The 7,756-nt window shown below is 36.2% G+C and overlaps 2 protein-coding genes across 2 annotated transcripts in view; one reads left to right on the top strand and one right to left on the bottom strand.

Moving 5' to 3' along the window:
* The window catches only part of LOC110455692, a 5,836-nt gene extending 5,396 nt beyond the window's left edge, over nucleotides 1-440 (bottom strand). The window contains exon 1 of the mRNA XM_021505971.1: nucleotides 370-440. The gene's annotated coding sequence lies outside the window, so the exon portion shown is untranslated. The remainder of the gene's footprint in view (nucleotides 1-369) is intronic.
* A 550-nt stretch (nucleotides 441-990) lies between these two features.
* The window catches only part of LOC110455689, a 38,234-nt gene continuing 31,468 nt past the window's right edge, over nucleotides 991-7,756 (top strand). Inside the window, exon 1 of the mRNA XM_021505968.1 lies at nucleotides 991-1,084. The gene's annotated coding sequence lies outside the window, so the exon portion shown is untranslated. The remainder of the gene's footprint in view (nucleotides 1,085-7,756) is intronic.

Below are 7,756 nucleotides of genomic sequence, written 5' to 3'. Positions count from 1 at the left end.
GGGGGGGGAGGGCAAATTGATCTGCAACACACCCCTCCCTCCCTCCTGCACTAGGGACGTTTTGTACTGTTTCCTCTTCTACTTACACTTTATATTTCGGCAGTGCCTCCATAGTTACCCATTGTTAGACAGTTGTCCGTGTATAATGTGACCGACTGGAGTACCCTGCTGCCGTGTCTAGGTTATTGACATTTCAGTAAGATAACACTTTAAAGTTGCCTTTTAGAGACAATTTAACATATGTGGCGCGGGGATAAGCTGTATTTTTTTTAAATAAGGGGGTGCTGACGGAGATTTCCAGCTTACTCTCTCTCTCTGACAACCGGAGAACCCTGAAAAAAACACGTGTTGGTGCAAGGGACCCCATACCTTTTCATGTCTTATCGAGTCTAACCCCGGCCGTCTTGGTGAAAGGCCAGTGCAGTTTACACTGAGCTATCTGGCCACCCTACAAAAAGAAATCGTGGATCTGTTCGCTAACATAGCATTTCGTAAGCATAACATAATAATTAATAGATGAAATGTACATTATAGGAATAAGTGATACAGAAACATCAGCGATGAACGTTATTCTTGATATCGATAACACGTCATGGTGCACGCTACTAATTAATATGGAGCCCTATCCAAATTGGGACAGTTTGGCTAGGAGTAACGATGAAACGTATTTCATATTTACAAACCCGATTTTGTTTTGATATAAACATACAAAAGTCTGATGCAATACATTTCTGTCAATCTGAATCAAGGTGATGACGATCGCCCGTTGGGTGCTCTAACCAATCAGTATCGTTCACAAACGCCTAAACCACGCCCCGAAATGCATATCACATGTCAATCAAAGTGGCGTGATCTTGTTTCATGCACAGCTAACCAATGGTTTTCGAGAATATGATTTCATTGCTGCCGAGCATGCGCGAGTTTGTCAATTTTGGTTTCCGAAAAGTGTCGTCTGCAAAATAAAGGCAGCCATATTAGAAAAATTGGTGTCCGCTGAAGTTTTGAACAGTGAAAATGGAGGAAGAATGAGAAAGGGCCGAAATAAGATACCAAACAACGTTCTGACAATGAAAAACTTTTGAAAGTAAGAATTTCCATTTGCTTTGAATGTTTTAAATTTTTCATATTGCATATAAGATCACTTTCTTCCTTTTTCGAAAACCATGGTTTATCAGAATCGTTCAGACAGTAAGTAGAATACAGTAATAAAAAGTCCATAGGAGTTTGTTTCAAAATACTTTTATTCCGTCAATTTCCAACATTTCGACACATTTGGGCTCAAATCCCATGACGTTGTCTTATTACAATTGGGATTCATGTCTTTTGACTCAACTTCACATTGGAATATTACAGTAGTATTAGTTCCGTCTTTAATTGGCGTGGACCACATCAACAGCGTCATGTTCTAACCTCCAATTTCTAAACTCAAATTGAAGATGAAGGTATCATCATTACAAGAAGCTTCGTTTCCAGAGTAGTGTGATCGGATGAGGCAGACAATTCTTTATGATGGCACATTTCATTCTGGTAAAATTGGGAAATGGCAATGACTTCCGTTATATTGTGTCTTATACTTATGAGAAAGATGCAAATCAAAGCAAAACTTGTAAAGCTAAAACGTTTCTGATATTTTTTAAATCGCGTTTTGTTAAGACATTATTTTAATACCATACTGAACAAATACATAGCGTCGATGACCATATATGGCAATATGTAGAGAGATAAGTATTAATCCACAAAAGCCGAATCTGCTCGAGATATAACCCATGTCAAGAAATTCTTCCTTATTCTCGTTAAAAAATTATGAAGACTTCGTCTCTGTTTACAGACCACTTTAGCCTCCCCTTAAGTGGTTTCACTGTAATGGCGTAAATGTAATTACATTTCAATTGAGAACTTAATGCAGATAGTATTGGGGAAGACCTACAATGTATGCTATGAAATATGTTGTCCCGTTTCCTTGTTTCCAAATATCAACAGTTTGAACTTTTGCGGATTTATATTTTACGAAATGTGACGAACCTCTGAAGTTATAGAAGTTGTCCATAAAAGTTCCGCTGGGAAAAATCATAATAGAAGGCTTTAGAAATCGACAACTATTTCGGTTTGTTTTGAAACAAATATTTTCAACGGGTGTACGAAAGTATGTTGCAATGTATTCATGTCAATCTGAAATGTAACATCATCACGGTAATGACAATAATTGGCCTTCGGATGCTGTAGCCTATCAGGACCGTTCTCAAACGCCTGAACTGGATATCGCATGTCAATCAAACAGGTATGATAGTGTTTCGAGGATATAACGCCGATGCTGACGAGCATGCGTAAGTGTGTTAATTTTGGTTTCCGGATAGTGTCGTCTGCAAAAAGAAGCAGTCATGTTAGAAAGTTTGGCGTCTGCTGAACTTTTGAACGGAAACATGGAGGATGAATGAGAAATGGGCCTTACGAAGACACTAAATATTGTTTTGACCATGAAAAAAATAGCTGTAAACAAGGTTTCAAATCATTTCAGTTCAATGTAAACATAAATTTAATAAAAAAAAAATCACCTTTTCCCCCAAAACCATAGTTAATCAGAATCGTTTTGGCAGGAAGTAGCATACAGCAATAAAAGTTTCATTCGAGCTGTTTCACAAGCCTTTTATCCCGTCAATCTTTAACATTTCGAGACATTTGTGTCCATATTCAATGACTGTGTCGTGTTATAGCACGGTGGTTATAGGGATACATGTCTTGTGACTCAACTTCACTTTGGGATGTTACAGTAGCTTTTGTCCCGTCTTGAATAAGCAAATGTCATGTCAACGCTGCCAGATTATGAGCTCCAATTTTTAAACTTGAGTTAAAGATTGAACTCTCACCACATAAAAGTAACCACATTTTCCAGAATATTGTGATCGGAGGAGGCTGAAACTCTTAATAGTGGCACGTTTCATTTTGGTGATAGAGGAAAATGGCAATGAGTTTCGTGACCGTCGTTGTATTTTGATTTTGACTGATAAGGAATGCAAATCAAACGAGGGCCACAACAGTCGAACCTGTTCGAGAGATCATTCTCATTAAAAATGATCGCCTCTATTTACAGACTACTTTTATCCTTTGTAATACATTTTTATTGAGAGCTTAATACAGATTTCACACATATGGATAAGGGGAAGACGTATTATATAGAAATATGCAAGTTGGCATGTGTCTTTTTTTCGAACAAAAACACTTTGAACTTTTGATGATTCATTTTTACGAAATGTTAAAAACCTCAGCCCCACAGTGGTTCTGCTTGGAAATAGTCTAATACATGTATGAATAAAAAGTACTTAAATTGACAAAAATGTACGATTTTGTTTTGAAACAAACATTTTTAACTGGTGTATGAAAGTCCGATGCAATATAACATTATCGCAGTGATGGCAATCGTATATTTGGCGTTGTACCGTTCAAATGTAAATCACGGGAAGAATTTTTCGGGCACTTCAGACTAAATGTTAAGATGTAGCTTTCCGCTGTCGGGTACGGTGTAACATAACGTCGCTAGAATATAATTTATTTCGGTATTTTCCAACGCTCCAGAAAACGGTCGATTTTTTTTCAAGATGAGCAGCTCAAAACAGATTTCTGAACTTTTGGTCGAAGATATGCATGAAGTCGGCAGTGACGGAAAGCAAGGTAAGTCCTCCAACCCGAAATTAAATCGCCCTTTTATGCATATGAGTCGCAACGTGCTGTTCAATATAGGCGCCTTTACAAATGTAAATTGGTCAACTGTAACGTGTTAATCTATATCGAACAATCTCCTCATCCAGATGAATATATTTCAAACAAATCGATTAATTTGTTATACACAACTTCAAAGCAGGTTATTACGGTATCCCTGATCTAGAATGCCAGTCATGATCTAGTGTATACAGCGTACAGTATACCTATACAAATGTCGTGTACACTTTGGTCACGGCGGGGACGGGGGGCAGTGATGCGACATGCCGAGTGCTACGGACATAGGAAACTCTGGCCAGGGTTCGATCATTGATACATCAAACAGAGGTCAATATGACGCCTTGGCACCTACAACCGTTTTACACTTTGTTGACAATAGTCCAAGATAGCTGTCAGTGTAATTTATGAATATAGGAAATGTTGGCACTAATATCGCGTAACAGTCATTGGCGTCCCGCGCACGTGTTTATGGAATACTGCACTACGCCAAGGTGACGCAATCGGGGAATTGAATCAATTAACTTATATAAGTTGGCAAACGGAAATAGTTTGTGGAGTACAACTGTTTGTGTCATTATCCTATGTAACAATGTACACTAAGTATAGATTTAATTGGAACACTAGTAACACAGTGTATTCATGGTGGCGGTAATAATTGTACTCTACACACAAACTTTTGAAATGCACATACATACCAGATTTATAACAACCACCTGTTTATAACATCCCTCTGTGTATATCTACCACATGTTTATAACATCCCTCTGTATATAACTACCACATGTCTATAACTAACACCTGTCTATAACATCCCTCTGTGTATGTCTACCACATGTTTATAACATCCCTCTGTATATAACTACCACATGTCTATAACAAACACCTGTTTATAACATCCCTCTGTGTATATCTACCACATGTTTATAACTACCACCTGTCTATAACATCCCTCTGTATATAACTACCACATGTCTATAACAAACACCTGTTTATAACATCCCTCTGTGTATATCTACCACATGTTTATAACATCCCTCTGTTTATATCTACCACATGTTTATAACATCCCTCTGTATATAACTACCACATGTCTATAACTAACACCTGTTTATAACATCCCTCTGTGTATATCTACCACATGTTTATAACATCCCTCTGTATATAACTACCACATGTCTATAACTAACACCTGTTTATAACATCCCTCTGTATATATCTACCACATGTTTATAACATCCCTCTGTATATAACTACCACATGTCTATAACTAACACCTGTTTATAACATCCCTCTGTGTATAACTACCACATGTATATAACTAACACCTGTTTATAACATTCCTCTGTATATAACTACCACATGTCTATAACTAACACCTGTCTATAACATCCCTCTGTATATATCTACCACCTGTTTATAACATCCCTCTGTATATAACTACCACATGTCTATAATTATCACCTGTCTTTAACTAACACCTGTCTATAACTACCGCCTTTCTATAGCATCCCTCTGTATATAACTACTACCTGTCTATAACTACCGCCTGTCTATAACTACCAACTGTCTATAACTACCACCAGTCTATAACTACCAACTGTCTATAACTACTACCAGTCTATAACTACCAACTGTCTATAACTACTACCAGTCTATAACTACTACCAGTCTAAAACTACCACCAGTCTATAACTACCAACTGTCTATAACTGCCAACTGTCTAAAACTACCAACAGTCTATAACTACCAACTGTCTATAACTACCACCTGTCTATAACTATCAACTGTCTATAACTACCAACAGTCTATAACTACCACCAGTCTATAACTATCAACTGTCTATAACTACCAACAGTCTATAATTACCACCAGTCTATAACTATCAACAGTCTATAACTACCAACTGTCTATAACTATCAACTGTCTATAACTACCAAATGTCTATAACTACCAAATGTCTATAACTACCAACTGTCTATAACTACCAACTGTCTATAACTACCAACTGTCTATAACTACCAACTGTCTATAACTACCAACAGTCTATAACTACCAACTGTCTATAACTATCAACTGTCTATAACTACCACCAGTCTATAACTATCAACTGTCTATAACTACCAACTGTCTATAACTACCAACTGTCTATAACTACCAACAGTCTATAACTACCACCAGTCTATAACTACCAACTGTCTATAACTACCAACTGTCTATAACTACCAACAGTCTATAACTACCAACTGTCTATAACTATCAACTGTCTATAACTACCACCAGTCTATAACTATCAACTGTCTATAACTACCAACTGTCTATAACTACCAACTGTCTATAACTACCAACAGTCTATAACTACCACCAGTCTATAACTACCAACAGTCTATAACTACCAACTGTCTATAACTATCAAATGTCTATAACTACCACCAGTCTATAACTATCAACTGTCTATAACTACCAACAGTCTATAACTACCAACTGTCTATAACTACCAACTGTCTATAACTATCAACTGTCTATAACTACCAACTGTCTATAACTACCAACTGTCTATAACTACCAACAGTATATAACTACCAACTGTCTATAACTATCAACTGTCTATAACTATCAACAGTCTATAACTACCAACTGTCTATAACTACCAACTGTCTATAACTACCACCAGTCTATAACTATCAACTGTCTATAACTATCAACTGTCTATAACTATCAACAGTCTATAACTACCAACTGTCTATAACTACCAACAGTATATAACTACCAACTGTCTATAACTTTCCCCAGTCTATAATTAACAACTGTCTTTAGGTATGCATTGGGTGTCGATATCAAGATTCGGAGACATGTAATAAAGCACCTATATCTCGTGAACGGATGATTCTGAGACATGTAATATAGCACCTATATCTCGTGAACGGATGATTCGCAGACATACAACTGTATCACCTGTATGACCCAACTGTTATTTCTCTGTGAACCTTTCATTTTGCAAGGACCAATCATTCTGAGCCAGTGAAATAATTTCTTATATTAGCATCCAAACTTGGATGATATACCATCCTGAAAACGTATATGACTATTGAAATACTCAGAAAACAAGTTATCATAATTTTCATGGTAAGGTTTCAACTGCCTTAGTGGGCTATCTTATCATCATTTAACCCTTAAGTCGATCCCCTGAGCTACTCAAGAAATGGTGAATTACTTTCATGAAAACATTATTCTAATAAAACACCAACTCCAGTATCACACTTCCGGTTTATTATACTTGTTTATCGATTAATCGATGAATAAGGATCCATATTTAATATACCGCACGTAATGCCTAGTATTCACCGTTTCTTGTGTTAAAGGGATGAAAAGGTCATAATTATAAAATTTCCATAAACATTGCTGTTGATCCGATAATTCGATTAAAAATGGCTATGGTCAGGTAAAATAAGAAGCGCTGAAAATAAATCAATGTTATTTCCACAAATTAATGAGTTCTGAAACTATAAGCTTGACATAAACTACATGTACGACCACTGTGATATGGTTTGCCATTACGGGATTGTATAGACATGTTTTGATGTAATTTACTTCCGTAATCCTTAAGTACTTAGTACTAGTTTGTAAATTATAAATTTTGTAGTGATTTTATGTTTTTCATTATAAAAACTCCCTCATAATTGAAAATAAAACTTTCAAATAAGTACAAACACTTTCATATCAAAGTGATAATCGTCCTTAATCACTGTTGATGTTTCTTTATCAAAATAATTATCGTCAGAAACTCTATTTCAAAGTGTGTGTTCAAACCATTGTTATTCATGTTAGAGGTTGCTGGTTATATTTTTAATTGTGTCGTCGCAATATTTTCTTTTAATTATGAAAGCACCTTCGGGGTTTGAATAGGTACAACACTCTGGATTAGTGTGTCACTAAATATTTCTTAATTTCATCGAAACGGTAGTTTAAAAAGTATTTTTGATTCAACTAGTCGACATAATTATAACAAAAATACATTGTGTAATGGGATGGCGGAAAAAAGTGG

The sequence above is a fragment of the Mizuhopecten yessoensis genome, unplaced genomic scaffold (genome assembly GCF_002113885.1).
Source record: "Mizuhopecten yessoensis strain PY_sf001 unplaced genomic scaffold, ASM211388v2 scaffold8361, whole genome shotgun sequence".
NCBI lineage: Eukaryota > Metazoa > Mollusca > Bivalvia > Pectinida > Pectinidae > Mizuhopecten > Mizuhopecten yessoensis.
Note: the sequence above shows the minus strand (reverse complement) of the source record. Positions and strands in the feature narration are given on the sequence as shown.